The following is a 21,050-nucleotide window of genomic DNA, read 5'->3' as shown; positions in this document are numbered from 1 at the left end:
TCTTCGAGTTCTGGCAGCGAACTCCTTGGGTCGGGTGGCGGTCTCTGGTCGGTGTTCAGGTCCTCGGGGTGGTCCTCAGGTTGGCGTTGGAGTTCTTCGAGTTCTGGCAGCGAACTGAGGATTTTAGTCTGGAATCGTTGGTTTTATTGTCCCAATCCCCCCCTTGACTAGGCAGGAGTCGTGGTGGGACTATGCGCGCGGCCCTCGACAGAGTGGGGCAGCGGACGGTTTCGGCTCAACTCGCGGTTAATTGCTCTCACCCAATTAAACTAATTAAATAAATAACTGGCCCACGGCCTTGCATAAAACTGGAAATTAATACCGGTTCATTACAAAATATATGGGCTAATATGAGAACTAAAACAAAAACACACACAGGCAAACTCGTTGATTATATGATAATAATAATTAATTCAGGAATTTAACAAAATTGGAAATATAATTGAATCGCGACTATATTTGTCACGACAGCGTGGAAAAGTGTGGTTCATATCGGCACAGGCCGGACATAGCAGTCGTTATTTCGCTGACAGGGTTGTTTCAGTCAGCCAAGGTCTATGCCGAACTTTGCATTTCAACTAAAAGAATTTGTCCTTGGCTCTAATATGATCTTACGATATAACATAATAATAACAACGGTTTCTATTAAACTCATTTCCTAAATAACATAGAATTCTTCTAGTATTTAATTGGATAATGTTATACAGGCTGTTAATTAAGTATGTATAATAAATTTAACAGACAGTGATTTTAAGACAATGCTTCGTTTTCGTGTTAAACTTTTATAAAAAAAATTGATATTTCGTAAATATCTTAACCCAGTTTTGAAACGCAACAAATATAATAGCCACTTTTTACTTTATAACTGATATTCCATCCGACGACATTTCTTCTCCATATTTATAGTGAGAAAAAAAAATATGTAATGGTCTATTAGCGTTGGTTGCATGGGCTTTAATATGAACTTGACACGACAGTATTAAGATAATAATAACGGTTTCTATTAAACTAAATAGCATAGAATTAAGTAATTAAATAGATAATGTTATACAGAGTGTTAATTAAGTATGTACAATAAATTTAACAGACAGTGATTTTAAGTCAATGCTTCGTTTTCGTGTTAATTTTAAACATTTTGGGATATAAAAAATATAGTCTATGTTACTCCGGGAAAATGTAGCATTCTAATGGTGAAAGAATTATCGAAATCCGTTTTTGAGTTTAACAAACATACTTACATACAAAAAATACAAATCTTTCCTCTTTATAATATTAGTATAGATAGTATACAGATATTCCATCCGAGAGCATTTCTTCTCCATATTTATAGTGTGAAAAAATATATGTAATGGTCTTTACTCCTATAACTAAGGTGAAGGGTTGAATTTACCATTCAGTAACAATCTAACAACAATTCAATTCCTCCGTTCTCTCTCAATCAGACAACTCGTATATAAGTTACAAGAGATGTGTTATTTAAAAAACAAAACATCCGGTAGCTATTTATTTCAAACAGTAGTTTATTTTTGTTCATATTAACTTATTTCCTAAATAGCATGGAATTCTTCTAGTAATTAAATTCTTTATCCTCGGATTTTAAGCGCTACCCAACGTAAATTTTATACTAATAGCTGAAATATTCAATATCTCAACCACATTATTCCTCTTGTTAAATGCTACTACGGTGGTCTAGAGGTAACGGGCTCGCTTTGCAAAGGTTCGGGGTTCGAATCTCAGACAGAGCAAGACTTTTTTAATTTAAATAAAATTCGAAATCAACTTTAAATTTACAGCCCACCTCTCTCCTTCACTCCGATCTCTATTGCACAAACGTTTAAATCTAGAAATTTGAATTTACCACCAATTTTATTGCCGCACTCTCATTGATCAAACAAGCTATGGTTACTCGATTTTAAATTTACTGCCAATTTGCCGCGATCTGATTGGTCGAGAGACGTGGCCAATTTGAATGCTACGCTCTGATTGGTCGATGGGCGTGGCCTAAAATTGGAGGAGAGGGGGTAAAATTCGTCAAAAATGACCAGGATGAACCTTCATAAGAAAATACATGGGATTTTGGCGTCGTACGCCCCTAGCTTATCTACTGGTATTTTTGCATTTTTCCAAGTATTTAAGCAAATCTTTCATAGTTGTTTGGGTATATTGCAGTAATTATATAGTTAGTTATTGATAATTGTTTTTAATAAGTTGATGGTGTAGTGTTTAATATAAACTATTAATTTACCACATAAAAATGCCAGGAGTGAAGTGTAGTGTTGTAATTTGCAATAATAATTTTCATAGTGCTAAACAAGACAATTTATAAAACTTTATTTAATGTGTTTCCTAAGGATAAAAGGCTTAGAAAGATATGGGTGCAACGATGCTATTTGTTTAATCATATAACTGGACATATTTGTAGTACACATTTTGAAGACTCAAACTTTGAAAGCGATCTTCAAGCAGAGCTATTAAGTTTATCATCAAGAAAAAGACTTAAATAAAACAGGTTGTATGTTAAATTTCTAGTTTAACTGATTGTATTCACTTCAAAAGGACTAAATTTATTGTTATTGTTGTATAACAAATTGATGTTATTGTTAGAAAAGCGATTGGAAATTTTAAGTAGGTATTTATCGAAATGATTTTAATATTTCTGTAAACTTGACAATTTTTCTTAAAATTAAATGTTATGTCAAAAGTAACTATAATAACTTTTCCTCTTCATCCTTTCCTTTTATTCCCCAATTTAACTCCGAACACCGAAAAAAACTCTTTGAAGACTAAAAACTACTGTATAGTTTACTTGTAAAAAACTAGGAATTTTTTAATTCGGAATATCAACTGGAAAAGGATAAATATGATAACTAATTGGTACCTACGTACAATAATAATTATGTTGCAGTCTATTATAAAGTACTTTGGTAAGTTATATGAAATTTAACTAAAGACAAAAGCAGATGCAATAAGATCATATAAATTGTATGGTTTTTATTTTGGAGCCAAGAGAATATTAAGATAGGTCTAAATTGTCTATATATTCACTTCACCTCTTCATTTTATTAGAGTTTATTAATAGATATCTGTAATAAAATTAACACAAATTTTAGGTTAATTGTGCAACCAAACGTCAAAATTGGTGACCGATAGTGGTGTGTATTCAAGACAATTTCACATTTTATCCTTTTATTTCCAAATTCCAATGTAGAGGTTCAGTTTGTATATAAAGGTAACATTTTAGACTCAAAATACCTGTTAATTAACCATAATCATAACTGATTAAATTTATTATTTTATGTTAAAAGGAGCGTGGTACAAGAAAAGTGACAATTTTAAATTTGCCTCTTATTTTCTTATGGGATAGGTATGCAATGAGTCAGAAAAAAAACTGAGGAATTTAGTGACGTATTTGTTTTTTATTGGCTGATTGACTTATGCGGCGACCGTCTCTTTACGGACCGTGGTCTACGTCCGCATTTCGATGACAGCTGTCAAACGATAAGTGTGTAGCCGCTATTAACGTATTTGAGTTTATTTGTGTTTAGTGTGTCATTTTCGTCTTATTGTTGTCTAGTTTTTATATATGGACATTTATTTAGTGCTAAGACATGGTTAGAAAGTGTATTATTTGTATAGTTTTATTTAAAAAGGGCGAGCAGCGGTCTTTCCACAGGTAAGTAAACAAGCAACCTGGGCGGCGTTTGAGTAATTACATAAGGGTGTTTTACATTTAGTACTTAATTAGCAGTGATAAAATACTGACTAAATCATTATCTAAATTATTAAAATGATACTTATATTTTTTAATTGTTCAACTTATTTTTTCCTATTTCAGTAATATTATAAGTATATTATGAGTAATACCTGTATTTTTTAGATTTCCTAAGAATCTGGAACGAAGAAACTTGTGGAAGCTCTCCCTAGATGATGTCAATATTACAGACATTTTTGTTCTAATCATTTTGCGATTAATGATTTTCTGACAATGCCATCAGGTATAAAGTACTTGCGAGCGACAGCTATTCCAGTAATAGCTTATACTTATAGCAGATAAAATAACTTTTATATTGATTAAAATATACAAGTAAAAAGCCTTTACGGTTACTTAGTACCCCTTTACCTTTTTATTTAATTTTTATAGATCAGACAGTTCAAATAAGGAAAATATTCCTATAAATAATGTTCCTACGGAACAAAAACCAGAAAATATATCCACATGTTCATCGTCATCGACACTGAGTGCTCAATCAGGCTTGTTATCTATTACAAATAAGGCTACAGATCTTTCTGAAATATATTTGAAATTTGGTAACACCGCACCAAAACATTCATCAACTTTAACTGCGTCGTAAATATGAATGGATTCACCCAATCGTAATAAAATTATAAACATGAAGTAAGTTATAAAAATATAATTAACTAATTATATATCCTTTGTATGGTATCTACAACTTATACACTATCTGTTTACCAATTTTTTTTATTCAGTACATTTTAAAAAATATCAAGAAAATCCTACCTTGTTACCTATTTATATATTACCATTTTATTTTATATAAACACTACCGTAAGAGTTTATATAAAATACATCTGGAATAGATAATTTATTATTTTTAGGAAAAGGCCTTATTCACGATATTTTGGCGAATGCCATACTTCTAACATGGATAGTCCAAAAAGAGCAAGAAGAGTATTTGTAAGAAAAAAATAAAAATGCAAACAATAAAGATCTGAAATCTACAGCAAGCAGAGTCGTCTAAAAGCCAGAATTTGTAGCCTTAATTCTCTTCTGAAATTTTTGAAAAAGAAATATGACAACAGAAACTGCTCAATTCATGTAAGTTGAAAAATACTTATTCTTTCTGTGTCTATAAACAATATGTATTTTTAGGAATCAGCACCTAGAATGTTAGGTGAAATCTGTCAAAGATCTAGAAAAGGACAATCTCGTAAAAAGTATTCACCTGAGTTTAGGTCGTTTGCCTTAACGTTAAACTTTTATTCAACAGATGCTTATAATTATGCAAGAAGATGGCTTTGCCGCATACAAAAACAATTTCTAAGTGGTACAGATCTATATAACGAGCGTTCAAATAAAAACGTGGTCGAAGTTGGCTCTGACACATTGGACGTAGGGAGTAGCTTATAGCGACCAACTTAACGTCATTTCTCAACGAGCTGTATAGCAACTGTCAGTTTCAGTAATGTTAATGACTATATAACTTTATTTTAAAGAATAATCGTGATAACAATAACAAACAATTAAAGGAGCTGCGGAAAGTGTCCCCCTCCTTGTTCCAAGCACTTTTCACACCTGTTCCTCAAAGAATTAAAGACATTTTCTAAGATGCTCGGGGTATTGTTAATTTCACGAATCTTGTCTATAAGTCGAGCCTGCAGATGGTTTAAATCAGGAATAGGCAGTTCAAAAATAGTGTTTTTAAGGTAAGGCCACAAAAAGAAATCACACGGCGTAATATCACATGACCTCGGTGGAAATTCATGTTCAGCATTGAGACTTATTAGTCGATTTTGGAAAACTTCCCTCAACATATTCATCGTCTCGCCTGCCGTATGTGCCCTTGCGCCATCTTGTTGAAAGTAAAAGTTTGTAATTTCGTTTTCTTCCAGCTGGTTAACAAAAGGAGCGATAATTTCTTCTCTATACCTTTGCGCAGTAAGAGTACCATTAAAAAAAATAGGTCCATAAATCCTCCTTCGATTGAGAGCACACCAAACTCCAATTTTTTGAGCGTGTAGAGGGCCCTCGACAAAAAAGTTATCTGGTTTTTCAGAAGACCACATTCTCATATTCTGTGAGTTTACGTAACCACTTAAATGAAACCAGGCTTCATCAGAAAAAAAGGTGATATTATGAAGTTCACCGTAGTTGTTTAAAAACCATTCACAAAATACAGCCCGTCGCGGAAAATCAACTTCATGAAGTTCTTGCTGACAAGTTAAACGATAGGAGAACAAACGCAAATCTTTTTTTAACACTGTGTGGCAGGTACCGACTGATACTCCCACCATTTGTGATAAAACACGTACAGAAGTTCTTGGCGCATTTTCCATTATTTGTTGGACATTTTCTTTTAATTCTTCAGTCCGCTTTTTAGGTCGGCCGCTTCCTTCTTTTCTTGTTACACTGCCCGTTTCACGAAAAACATTAACACAACGCTGAACTGCACTTTGAAAAATTTTGTACTCAACAACGCCGGGAAATTGATTTTGAAATTCTATGAAACATTCCTCAATAGAATACTTCCATATTCCATCAATCTTGCGTCCATTTCTAAAGTAGGACTCTATGATAAACACTTTTTGTTCTTAAGAAAACACCATTCTAAACGCTTTATAAAACGAAAATATTCAAATTGATAGCGGCGATATAGCGCTTTGACAGATGACGTTTAAGTTCATTTGCTATACGCTACGCCCTACGTCCAAATTTTCAGAACCAACTTGACCACGTTTTTATTTGAACGTTCGTTATATGGAACACCTGGATTTACAAATGAAGCATTGGCAGTAGATATATGAGGCGAGTTCTGGACCAGGAAGTGACGTGGCAAGGTCACCTGAGGTCAAGGTCACCCCAAGGTCACCTGGGGTCAAGGTCATGCCAAGGTCACCTGGGGTCAAGGTGTTGTCAAGGTCACCTGGGGTCAAGGTCGCCTAGGGTNCAATTTTATTGCCGCACTCTGATTGATCAAACAACCTATCGTTACTCGATTTTAAATATACCGCCAATTTGCTGCGATCTGATTGGTCGAGACATGTGGCCAATTTGAATGCTACGCTCTGATTAGTCGTGGCCTAAAAGTGGAGTGGAAGGGGTAAAATTCGTCAAAAATGACCAGGATGAACCTTCATAAGAAAATACATGGGATTTTGGCTCCGTATGAACATAGCCTATCTACTGACAACCTTAAGGGTAATAATTCGATTGCGTAGCAATAATTACTAATATGAATAATTATTCATAACCAACACTTAGGAGATTTATTGGCATAATACTGTAATGAAGACCCCAGAATCGCAAACTCACAGTGCTCAATAAACATTGTGCAAAACATTCCAAAAGGTCAGTTGAAACTCTCAAAACTTTGAACTCTAAAAACAAGTGCAATAAATCAGTTAATAGAGCGTGGATTCATCTTCCTAAAGCAGTTTACGATCTCGTCATCAATGGAGGAAAACGACAGTCTGCGCGTCATCCACCCCCGCCGTACTTTACGGATATCGTCAAGGAGGAGGCCCGAGCCTACTGGAAATCCCCTTATCGACGAGCGGACGACTAACATCCCAGCACCACAGGCAAAAATGGAGCCAAACCAAGTTGTTCCATCCGACATCATCTTGTGCTTAAGGATCTTGGTGGTGAGAGGCCACCGCCGATGCCCAATAGAGCTACACGACGTCGCGCTGTCCAGCAAGGAGCGCCGATGCCCGAAAGCTCTGCGGCTAATCAAAATCCGACGACTTCAATCAATATTCCAAACTATTATTGTACACTGTCTTGGATATGTCTCCTGAACATTTAGATCTCTGAATCGCAACATTTAGTTATTTTTACGAGTATAAATATTCATTTGAAATTGCAAGTTTTTTCTAGAAGAATACGTCGAATTAGAACCATGTACCACCAGAATTATAATAAATTTATTATAACGTTTAATTAGGTTACAGAGTGAAGACACAAATTTGGAAGGAAAATTTACAGTTGTCCCCAAAACAAACTGTTAAAATTAATTTATTTTCTCTCATTCTCAAAAATTCAGCCCTCCATCTTTGGAAAAATAGATCTAAACATGTCATGGAGAACTTAACTTAAACAGTTTCATATAGGTAATTGAAACTATGAAAAGAAGGCAACTTTGCTAATAGTTGTTCTATGGTGTGAGGTTGTGAAAGTTTTAAGAACAATAACTGATAAACAAAAAGATTATCACAATTGAACGCTGCTTTAGAAATAAAAAAATAGCGACGCATAATTTAAGGGTACAAGAAAGCTAGGAAGACAACTTGTAGCAGGTATAGCGCAAATTGTGAAATTAGTTTATCTTACTACACCGGCAGATTTCCAAGAACAACTAGCGGTTTCATTGGCAGCCTGCAAGATTCTGAGATCAGAGGACTATTGAAGACATAGGCTCAGTAAACGCTAACATATTATTGAGGCTTTAGCCCAAGCTCTGGAAATCGAAGCAACTCAACAAGCATCTACAGGCTGTCAGTATAGAAAAGTTAACTTAGGTATCAGTCGATTGAACAACGAGAAGTCGAAAATAACTATGAAAGACTGATGAAGAGCTTCCTAGATTTTTTGGACAACTTTCACTAAAGACAATACCGTACTATATTTAGCAGACGAAAACCTGTCCAATTTCGGAATTGCAGTGCCGAGGCGCATCTTAGAAATCGATGCCCTAAGAACACAACAAACCAGGATAACAGAAAAGCCAACTAACGACGGTCGAAAGCTGATAAGATGTTACCCAGCCGTCTCATCTGGAAAGATAAAGGTAATCTCGTCAAAATAACAGAACCAGTTTGGTAGTTCGGCAAAGACAACTGAAGACCAGAGCTAAAAAATTGGAATGCATTTTCCTAAAATAATCATGCAAGACATGAAAAATAGCTATTGGCAAGTCTAACTCCATCCAGATGATAATAAAAAGATAACCACGGGTTTGTGATAGCTCAGCGTGATGCTACATATTTGCCATATTTGGACTTTGTACTATGTCAACCATGTTTGAAAGACTTGAATGTCCATTTATCTGTACAAAGCAGTGTTAATCATCTAAGAAACTGTGTTTCTTTCCAAACTCCGTCATACCCTAAGCCCAGAAAGAAGTTTATTGTAGACACTGATATCAGTAATACTGGAATTAGATATATAATCACAAGTAGAAGAAGGTTACCATAAAATAATTTCCAATTTTAATTAGCAATCTCTCACCATTGTTGCTGTGGAGCATTTTCACAACTTCACAACTATGTCTATGATCGTTTTGAGAATTGATCATGCCTCATTCAATTGATGGGTGCAAGCTCGGAAGCCCAAGGATGACTTCAACGTTTACAGTAGTACAACTTCAAAATTGAACACCGGAGAGGAGTTAGCCATCGTAATGCTAAAGCTTTATGGAGGAGACTGTGCTGTGACAAATCTCCATATCTGAAAAGTTACTGGTCACTATGGTATTCCTCAACTATCGCAAAAAATCTACCAAACTATATTTTCTCAAAAAATGGTTCCAGATGTACTTCGAACGCTTCATCAAATAGTCGGTGATCATTTTGGAATAATTAAGACTTTGGATAAAATAAAGGAGCGATTCCACTGGCCAAGGTGTTCTAATGTGGAATAATGACACAAACATCGGGACATCCTCGTAGCTGGACCATTTTCTTGTAGTCCTGGAAAGCACTATATTTTGGTAGTTATGTATTGCTTCAGCAAATGACTAGACATATCTCCCATACCTACTAAGAAAGCGGTTACTGTAGCTGAAGGTTCCATTTGAAAATGCTGTTATGTAGTTCCTAGGAAAATCCATTCATGTTAAGGACGGAATTTCGAATCTGGTGTATTTAAACATTTTTGCTGTCTATTTGGTATCTCCAAAATTAGGATCACATCTCTATATCCAGATGGTATAGTCGAGAAGTTTAACCAAACCATTAAAAATTTCCTAAGAGCTGCCGTAAATGAGAAGCAGGCTAACTGGAACACTTGCCTTTCTCCATTTTTATTGGTCTATAGAACAGCAAATCAAAACCACTAATAAAACACCAGCAAAAGTGATTTTTGGCAAAGTGTAATGATTTATATCTTAGCCATATGAAAATTAAAAAAAAACTCATGTTAAGTTTACATCTCTGTAATCGATGGTCAATTGTTTCCCCAATATTTGGAACTATAAAAAAGTTTCTACAGAATTCATGACTCATGGAAGCTTTTATTTTCTGCACAAATTATTAAAAACAGTTAATAAGTTAAGTGTTCGACTAAAAAATGAATAGTGAAAAGCACATCTCTGTTTGTTTGAAAGGTACAGAGCGCTTCTTGTTATTAGCTCTTTTGTACACAAACGAATTTTAAGTTAAATATTAAGTATATATATCAGTTTAAAACAAATTTATGCAGAGTTGAAGAATCTGAAAAAGTTCAGCCAAAATATATATCGAAACCTGAAGAAAAAATTCTGTTCACAAGAATGAATGGTTTTCAAAAAATATAATAAATGATTACAAGACACGTGACCAGTAATTTTGATTGAAACAGCAAGTTTATTTCCTTTATGTTAACCATTAAATTTCGATAAAATTAAAAATTATTAAAATAGTTCAAGTTTACATTAAAACGCAACGTTCCGTTTCACCAGTTGTGATTGATGTAATTTTTCACGTGATACTATTCAACCAACCAGCAATTTAATTATCTCCAGAGTAGACGAAACAGTTTGTCATTGCTCATTGTCATTAATATTAGCGACGCCAAGATCTAGGGAATTTTCAATCGTGTAATGTTGAGTTGCTTAAGCTCGTCGGTCACGTGGCTTGTAAACATTTATTATATATTGAGGTCGTAAGGTAAAGCAAAAAAAAAGGAAAACTCTGTCTATTTCTTCAGCGAATAGTCGAGGAAATAAACCACAAAAAGAGCCGAAATCTCCGAAATTTTTCGATCAAGTCGTATCAAGATGGGATTTTTTGCATTCGCTTTCTAAAATTATGTGGAAAAAATGTAGCAACTTTGTATTATGTTTTTCGGTCAAATTGCATTTGTGCACTGCAAAATGCATCCGGAAAAATACATTTTAAATCACTTAAAAAAAATTCATAACTTGGTTAATAATGCCTGGAATTGACTCGAATCAGGTTCCTGGGGATTTTCGAGGTTGGTGATCCCGTATATAATCTTTAAATTGGTCCATCGCCGACCAGGAGCGAAGCATTGATGATGAACGTCATCTCCAAGGCTTCTCCTGAATTTCACTCTTAAATGCATCGAGACTTGACACCCGGAGGTTTTTCGGGTCGCTGATTCCTAATCTGGCGTCAGCGAGCACCCCCCGGACACCTGTTACACCAGAACCTGGACATGGACGTCATCTCCGGGAGTTTTCCTGTAAAATTCGCGTAAACCAGCCGAAAATCGCATCAGGGGGTTTTTCGGAGCGCTCTTCTCGAAATCATCTTATAACATGACGACTGTGGGCTTCCAGATCGGAGCCCTCGAAAAACTATCCGGGCCCTATACGTTAGTTGATGATAAAAATGATATTTAGTAGAATATTTCCAAATTAAAGTTAATAGTTGATTAGATTAGGATAAAATGGAGTTAGATTATATTTGAGTTAAATTAAATTGAAGTTAAGAGTATATTAGAAATGGTAATTGACTTGGAAATAAATGATTTTGATTTGTTTTTGAAACAACACTTGCATACATTGTGACATTCGTTCAATTTATTCCCTCTATTTTCATCTTGCATACTTTAAATGGGATCAACAGTTTCAAACAAGTTATTGCAGTATTAACGGCAGTATCAAATATATTGAAAATTTACTGTTTATTGATTTTTCTGGCGATAACGCCGAATTCAAGGTCCAGGTTCCGGTGCACCAGGTGACGGGAGGTGGTCACGTTCTCGTTGCATTTAAGAGTGAAATTCAGGAGAAGCTTCGAAGATGACGTTCATCATCAATCCTAAGCTCCAGGTCGGCGATGGACCAATTTGAAGGTCATATTCGGGATCGAAAACCCCCAGGACTCTGATTTGAGTCCATTCCAGGCATTATTAACCGAGTTATGAATTTTTTCTAAGTGACCTTAAAAAATGTATTTTTCTGGAGCATTTTGCACTGCACAAATGCAATTTGACCGAAAAACATAATACAAAGTTGATACATTTTTCACATAATTTTAGAAACCGAATGCAAAAAATCTCATCTCGATACGACTTGATCGAAAAATTTCGGAGGTTCAGTGCTTTATTTCCTCGACTAGAACCTAGTTTTATGTATCCTGTACACATACTCGCATAGATGATACAAAATTTCTGACCTTATTTTTTAAGGAACTTAAAAATAGTTTAAATGATATCGTTATCATTTAGAAATATAGAGCATTTTTGTTTAAGGAAGTAACGCCCGAAAGCCATGCAACAGAGCCTCTAACAGTAGATCTACGTCAAAACAAAGCAAATCCCTCCTGCAGCTCTAAATCAGGTTCGAAAATTAATTTTAGACTTCCCAAATTCGACTGTCTTAAACCCAGGTTATTTTATATATTTATTTTTATATTTATTTGTAATCGTCTTGTGTCGTTTTTCTTTGTAATGGAAATATTAATAGCTATTTATGTTAAAAAACCTGGTTATAGTAACTACATAGTAGTAGTAACTACAACTTTTTTACAAATTGTCTAGGAGTTCCAGCCCTGAAAATTTGAAAAATATTTTTATTGGATAAATATGGGGTTTTTATTAGTGTAGTCTTATTAAGTTGATAATATTCTGAATCCGTTTAGTTACTTTTGTATTAGTATAAAGTAATTAGCATGCCTCTAGCTCAGAAGCGTGTTCGATAAATTCAATAAGGCTAGAATCTGGATATGCATGAAAAGGGATTATCATTTCTCCCGTCAATCGAGCCGTCTCAGTGATACAGTGTCAGCAGGCGTGGACTGGAGAGAATAGAGGGACGTTGATCTAGAACAATAGTTCCCAAACTTTTTGAAGTTGCAACCTCCTCTTGGATCAGATATTTGTTTGTCCTCTTTCCCTCTCCCCCTTCCACACCTGCCTTACTGCACTCAAAAATTCAAAGTATAGTTCAACTTATTTCATCTAACCGATGAAAATTAGATGCGTAGTGGCAATGAGAGAAGCGCGCTTTTGGCGCTCAATGGCAGGTCCGTATAGTCGCCCAGATCGTCTAGTGCCAACACATTGTTTAACTGCAGAAACGGCCCCATTTCTTAAATCTACAATCCGCCTTCACACATATCAATGATTCATTTAATTATGATCAGTGAATAGTGAATGTGTTTTCGATCTAGAGACATGTTAATCGCTCTATATTAACCCTTTCGCGCTTAATGGTATACCACATATACCACATGTATCAAATTTTTTCTCGATTCTGCTTTGTGGTTCATTGTGCGTACCATCGATTTATTTACTTATTTCACTTGTGCCCTCTCTTATAAAGCGGAAAAAACTTGGATAACTTGCCACAGATGCCTACAGTTGATATATTTCTAACCGTTCTCGTAAACAAACGTGAAATTTTAGTGGTCGGTTTCAAACAATAATAAACAAGGAAAATGGCAAGTAAGTTCCTATAGATATTGTTCTAGCAATTCATTAGCATGCAAATATATCATAATTGTATATGTTTACATAAAAATATTGTTTCTAATCGTTATATTTCTGTGGTATTTCAAATATACCACTACGCATGAACGAATTTGTAAATCATATTTTTTTATTTGATAGAACGAAATGTTTGGAAGTATGACGATTTAGCAAAATTAACAGAAAGCGAGGTAGACGCATTATTGACAGAAATTCCTTCTGATGGAGAATCAATTGATGAGTTTGACGATGAAGAGGACGTAGAAGACACTCCTTCCGTGGCTATCGAGTGCGATATAGATGAATTTACTGCTGCGCCTATTCAAAATTTATCAGATTCTGAGAATGAAGAAGATGATCTTCCATTATCTCATTTTGTACCAATGAATAAATTTATTTGGAAAAAACCTCTAATGGTTACGAATACGGGCAGGCAAGAGAATGTTTTTTCAGAAAGTGTCGGACCTGCTAACGTACCCGATGAAGTTGAATCACCAGTTGATATTTTTTGTTGTCTCTTGAACGAACAATTTATCGAACATATCGTTTTTCAAACGAATCTTTACGCTACCCAACGTGGAAAAACATTTGTCCCAACAACTACGAGAGAAATAAAAATATTTTTGGCCATAAATATTTTGATGGGCGTGAAAAGACTTCCTAGCTATCGGGATTTCTGGTCAGCTCAAATGGAGCTGAGGGATTCTTATATATCAAATCTAATGAGCCGTACTCGATTCGATTGGCTTTTAGGAAACTTTCATTTGAATGATAATACTCTTCAGCCAGCCCGTGGACATCCTAATTATGATAAACTATATAAGTTGCGTCCATTTTTAAATTCCTTATTACATACATTTAGTTTCTTCTATAAAATACATGAAACAATATCAATAGATGAATCTATGATTTGCTTCAAAGGTCGTTCTTCAATCCGCCATGCCTAACAAGTCAATAATATGGGGGTACAAGGTTTGTACTAGGGCAGATGTACATGGCTACATAGATGAATTTCAAATATATACGGGAAAAGTTAACGAGACTGCAGAGAAAGAATTAGGACCTCGAGTAATTACAGATTTGACCAGATCTTTAGTTGGAAAACATTATTTTGTATATTTCGATAATTATTTTACATCCTTGGTACTACTGAGACAGTTGCAGAAGGAGAATATTCACGCGACAGGGACTATTCGAAAAAAGAGAAAAGGAATTCCAGATGATTTTAAAACCGATAAAGAACTCAAACGTGGCGATTTTGATTGGCGAGTAACTGATGATGGAATTTCCTGCGTCAAATGGATGGACAAGAGAATAGTTCTGTTAGGTTCCAATTATGAAAATCCGTCTGACACTGACCATGTAGTAAGGAGAAAGAAGAATGGTGAAATGGAGAATGTTCCGTGCCCTAAAGTCTTGAAAAATTATAATCAAAACATGGGTTTTGTCGACAAAGCCGATATGCTGAAGAAAACATACCAAATTGATAGAAAGAGTAAAAAATGGTGGCCGCGAATATTTTGGCACTCTATTGATGTCAGCGTAGTCAATGCGTTTATAATTTTTCAGCAACGATGTGGAAACAATAGAGGCATGAATCTAAAGGCGTTTCGTTTGGCTGTAGTGACAGGATTGGTAGGAGCTGGAAAGGAAACAGTGAAAAAGGGAAGAGCAAGTTTGGAACAGAAAAATGTGAATAACTACAAGCCACCACTTGAAAAAAGATGGGATCAGTCTTTACATATGCCGGTTTATGGAAATTACCGACGTTGTGCTCTCTGTAGTACCCGAGATCATCAAAGACGATCTAAATGGGCTTGCGATACTTGTGGTGTTGCTTTATGTTTGTCCGATAAAAAAGACTGTTTTCAAAGATTTCATAAGAAATAATGTGTAAGTAATGCTCCGCAGCTTAGTGGTATATCTGTAATACCTCCATTTTTCAAAAAAACTAAGGAAATAAAAATGTTATAAATATATATATATGTTACTTCTTAATTCCCTTTCTACCGCCATATCTGAAATCACACAAAAAAAACAACTTTTTCTAAATGCTGCCCTGAAAGGGTTAAAACAGCACTACTGACTAGTGGTCGGATACTATCGATAGTCACAGCTATCGATAGTTTCCGATAGTTTTGATCATAACTATGGATAGTATATATGGTACTATCGATAATTAATAAAATAAAATTCCGAGGAAAATCAGAATAATGAACAAAAATAAAAAATATATATTTTGTAATAAAAATTAAACTTTAGAATACTATACATAAAACAGAACAAAACATAAACATTAAAATGAATACCTATTTTAATAAGCCAATCCAACAGAAATTTATTTTGATGCAAAAAGATTAGCATATTTAAATTTTTCGGTTTGATTCTACTTTTTTTGCTCAATATATTACCTGCAGCAGAGAAAACCCTTTCTGATGTCACAGAGGTAGCGAGAATGCAGCAATATTTTTCTACAAGCTCATATAATTCAAAAGAAAGAATCTTATTTGCTTCCCAATATTTAAGTACTGAGGAATGTAACGGAATTGTGGGCTCTCTAAATACTGCCTTACCTTATGACATCAGTCCGCGGTGTTGTACTTTGTATTTGCTGCGCTGATTTTTCTCCTAGAAAATGAAATATTTTCCAAGCCGATATTTTGTCTTCCTTAGTCGAAGAGCTAGGGCCAGGGTTATTTGCCACTGCTACTACAGATTCCGGCGTAATCTCCGTTAGTGTTGGTACATCATCTGAGACTGAGGAAGATTGTTTAGCTCCAGCTAGTCCAGTTTGGCTTTTTTCTTTTCCGAGCATTTGAGTTAATCGTTAAAATATTTGTGCGTTTTTGTAATTGTCATCATTGCGAAAAGCAGCTCTTTTAAGCGGGGATCAAGTAAAGCTCCAATACTTGTTGGAGTTTCATACGGTACCAGTTTTTAACGGTTTTTTAAATCTTCTAATAATTTTTTTCCGCATTGAGTCTGAGGCTGTACTATGTAAAAATTATTATACAAGCCATGAATAATATATATAATCGATATATGTAGTGACATATTTATCCCCTGAAATTTGTTCTGTTACATGCAGAGCAGGACGAGATGTCTTTATATCATCTTCAATAATATAAATTTCATCCTGGCTTAGTGGAGCTGGTGCCCTCAGAACAAAGCCAAAGTTATTTGGTCTTTAATTAATAAAATTATCTTCATCATTAGATAGGTACCTATGCACTATTTCAGCGTCTTGTATAAGCTTTAAGATCAGTTTATTTTGTTCCTGTTGAATAGATCGCAATTTATCATATTTAGTGCTTTGTTTAAAATTAGTAACTATATTTTTGCAACGGTTTATGACGTCCAATAGAATTTGTTCTTTTCTTCAACAGAATCTTGTACAATTAGCATTAGAGTGTATGCAAAGCATGATGACGCACATTTAAAAGCTCACATGCTAAAACCATATTTTGTGCATTATCAGTCACGAGAGCTGCTACTTTGGCAGTTGTCAGTTGCCAATTATATAATATCAGGCTTTTTTTCGTGAGTGAAGTCATATGCTGTAGTATGTGTAGTATGAGTGAATATTACATTTTTGCGAGAATAGTCAGTCATTTAAACTACTATGTGACATCACAAGTTTAGATCAAATGACTGAACTCTTCAGCCTTCAGCTGAATATTTTGTTGGTATATTCAATTAGTATTGTCAGCCGGTAACTTAACCTTTTTCTTTTTGACATTTTGTTTGAATGAGGATAAAAATCGTTCAGCAAAATGATGGATTCTGATACGGCTGTGGAAGTGGTCAGTTTAAATTTAAACTTTAGAGGCACAGATGTTTTATTAAACGTAGAGTTGAAACAGCAAATATTTTACTTAATGGTAAGGTTAATTTTTATATGGGACATATTTGCCATCCACTTTGCTTCAGAATTATCCTCTTTTTTTGTGACCTAGGCCAGAGATAATAGTGGTGGAATCATTTGTAATTCAGGTCTTTTTCGTATGAATTACATAAAAGCCGATCTAACCTCTTTCTAGTTTAATTTTTTTACATAAAAAATTTAAGAACACATAAATGGGGAGCCTTGAAGCCATATGTCAAAGTCGTCAAAGTACATATGACAGGCTGCACCACTGAATAGTGAATATATACATTTTCGCGATCTGTTAAGGTTAGACAAGGTTAGAAATAAGATTAAAAGAGATAGAAACAGTAACTACAAGTCAGACGTATTCACCAATGTTCACTCGCGAAAAAAAGCCTATCGATTTTATTGTTTCACATATGTATACATCTGTGTGGCTTACAAGTAAATTCACAGTTTCAAGTGTTGCACTTATAAGTGTAACATCACATGTAACATTATTATGTATGAAATGGCATGTCAATGCCAAATATCTCTCGTTATTAATTGATGACCATATATCAGTAGTTAGTGAAACATATTTTACATCTGACAACATTGCTTGTAATTTTTATTTAATATTTTCATAGAGCTTTGGTATTAGAGTTTTACTTACATACTTAGGACTTGGCATTTTAAAATGAGGTTCTAGTTCGTAAATAAGCTGTTGAAATCCAATTCTACTACCGAAAATGGATGATAGTCGACATCCTACAACAACAAAAAGTTCAAGCTTTTTATTATTATTATTTTTTCATGTTATACTTTACGGATCTAATAGCTTACTTTTGGATTGTAAGTAGTGACTTATTTTCTTTTTTTTTCCGGTATACTAACCTCGTCATCTGGATCGACTGGATCTGCCTTTATTTCTTTATTTTTTTTTCAAATTTATCTGTATGAGTTCTTTTTAAATGGTCCAATAGATTTGATGTATTTCCCGATTATTTATACTCCTTACATTATATTACATTTAACAATACATTTACAATAGTCTTACATTACATTTACACGTTACACGTACGTTATATTTAACAATAGTGCCACCACCCGGGGGTCCTTTTTAAAATATAGCCATACGATTGATTTCAATATCGTATATATTTTATTAATGCATATGCAGGTAGGGACAACACAAACACTGAATAGTGTTCAGTGAACACTATTGTTTTGTATTACTATATAATATACAGTGCGACCCAGAAGTAACACAAAAAATTCGTATTTTATTATGTGTTGCGTTTTCACAAAAACGCTAAAACACGTCAATTAGTAAATATGAATTGTCATTTTGTCAGGTTGCTTAAACCTTTTTTGCGCTGTTTCATAAACTTATGACGTCATTGATATTTTTTTAAATAGCACTACCTAATTTTTTAAGCATAAATGGATAGTTCTTTTGGAGGGAAATACGTCGATATAGGGTTTGGCCTACTTTACTTTGACAGGAGCGAAAAAAAAGCCAATGACTGGAATGGACACGGTTTAAAATAACAACAAAAGTAGGTATCTTAAACTGATGCGAGAACAGTGCCACAGCGAAAAATGGAAATTTGTGGATGTTTTGTATTTTAGTTGATTGTAGGTACGTTTTTATGTATTGATATGTTAGCGTTTTCTGCGATACGACGAACGGCAGTGTGTGGATTTTCAGTGACAGCTAAATATAACATTTTGCCTATCATTTTCTATCACTGTCGTTGGCCTTCCAGATCTAGACAGATCTCTAGCATGTCCAGCGTCTTCAAATTTGCGTACTAATCGGCATACTGTAGACGGAGGTATTGGTTGTTCTAGATACTTGGCATTGAATAATTGACATACTTCATCATAACTACGGATCCTATATCCGTATCCAACCATAATTAGGATTTCAATTCTTTATTTTTCATTTAAACACAACACCATCGTAATGTAAAGTTATGGTATTTGTACCTGTCACAATGATATGAGGCACTATTGCATTCGCTAACTGTCGTCTTCAAAACAATACCTACATAGCCGCTATGATCCGGTGTACATACCAAATCTACATAAAAACATGTACCTACAATTAACCAAAACACATTTTTTGCAATAGCACTGTTCGCGCATAGTTTGTGATACCTACTTTTGTTATTAATTCAAACCATACCCATTCCAATCGTTGGCTTTTTTTCGCACCTGTCAAAATAAAGTAGGACAAACCCTATATTAGTAGTTAAACAGTGGGGATTCTAAGCCATTTCCAGGCTACCACCGGGCTGCCGCCGTCCGGAGCTGGCACCAGGTCTCCAGCAGCAGCTCCAAGGTCACGCTGAAGAAGTGTCAGTGGGGTGCGGGGGTGGGGGATCTGGATTGCAGAAGAAGAAGCCGGGGTCCGTCATCGGCAATGACCAGGAGGTCGGCATCGAGGAGCGTGACGTCAGATGCGGCACCAGGTGCCTGCATGAGCAGCGGCGGGGGCAGCGGGGTGCAGGCATGAGGGACGGCAGCGGGGTGCCGGCGTGAGGTGTGGCAGCGGAATGCATGCGTCAGGAAGCAGGGAGCAGGGAGCGGGATGAAGAAGCAGGCGGCCGGAGTTGGCCTGCGATGCTGGAAGCCGGCAGCGGGCGGCGGGGGCCGGCGGCGGCAGCGGCGACGGCCTCTTGGTATCAATCTTTTTGTTATAAGGTAGAAAATATAAGAAACGCGATAGTTAATAAACGGCAACTTGGTAACGTAAGCGGTCTGCAATATTTATCGAGCTAAGTAAACAGTCTCGAGCCCCAAGGTTATAATTCTGCATGTTAGCGAGTTATTTGTGACACTAATATAAATATTGTGATGATTTATTAGGTATATTTTAAGAAATACTTGGTAATAACATGGGCTTATAGCGGATGTCGGCTAAACATAAAGAGCGGAATGCGTGTGAGAAGTTAGAGTCTATGAAAGTACGTGCGACTGTTTGTCGGCTGCTTTAAGCATGTCACCACAAGTTTGTCTAGAGTCTGGAGAGTGGAGCGCAGTATAAACATTAAAGAATGTGGGTAATAAATAATGTGATAAGTTATTATGTTGTTGTTGTTTCTTGATAAGAACATGGTTCTATAGCGGATGTCGGCTAGACACAAAGAGCAGAATGTGTGGATGATGATGATGATGATGTCATAGTCATGAGGTCATCTATTTTTTGCTGAGCAAGCATTTACAAATTGAATAAAATAGCGGTCTGGAACGTCTCCAGCTCATTCGAGTTTGAAACGTTGAACATTGAAAGTATACATCGAAAACAATTAACAAAAGAAAAAAATGTTTGCTACCATTAACAAACAAGCATTAGTGAAGCCACTCATTAGAACCAGTCAACTAGAAGTTGATGTAAAATACAAAATAGAAGACATCGGCATTGTCTTGGGCCAGTTTGGACCTAGAGTAGTAGTGACATTGGCAGAGGGCAAAGTCAGTTTACCCGAACGCTACATAAAAATAATTTCGACCTCTGACATTACCGAATTGAAGAAACTAGTCCAGGAGAAGCCTCTATACCTAGCAAGGGCATGGTTGCCAATACCACAAATTTGGAATTTGTGGAGTAACAAAAATATGGAAGCTGAATATATGAAGAGGTTAAATGAATTCCTGGCAAATATCCAATATTTAAAGGAAGACATCAAGTACATTGAGATTGTGAGGAAGATACGTAATGTCCACATCACCGATCAAAAAGAGGGTCCAGTTCAACGATCATACCAACACCCGGTACATAATCCACTGGGCTTACGCCCACAGGACAGCTAGATGTGG

At 35.4% G+C, this 21,050-nt stretch overlaps 1 protein-coding gene across 1 annotated transcript in view; it reads left to right on the top strand.

Moving 5' to 3' along the window:
- Nucleotides 1-21,050, top strand: part of LOC108913557 — a 54,175-nt gene that overhangs the window by 4,160 nt on the left and 28,965 nt on the right. Inside the window, exons 2-3 of the mRNA XM_023456435.1 lie at nt 3,504-3,506; nt 12,158-12,245. The gene's annotated coding sequence lies outside the window, so the exon portion shown is untranslated. The remainder of the gene's footprint in view (nt 1-3,503; nt 3,507-12,157; nt 12,246-21,050) is intronic.

The sequence above is a fragment of the Anoplophora glabripennis genome, unplaced genomic scaffold (assembly GCF_000390285.2).
Source record: "Anoplophora glabripennis isolate ALB-LARVAE unplaced genomic scaffold, Agla_2.0 scaffold1035, whole genome shotgun sequence".
Taxonomy (NCBI): Eukaryota; Metazoa; Arthropoda; class Insecta; order Coleoptera; family Cerambycidae; genus Anoplophora; species Anoplophora glabripennis.
Note: the sequence above shows the minus strand (reverse complement) of the source record. Positions and strands in the feature narration are given on the sequence as shown.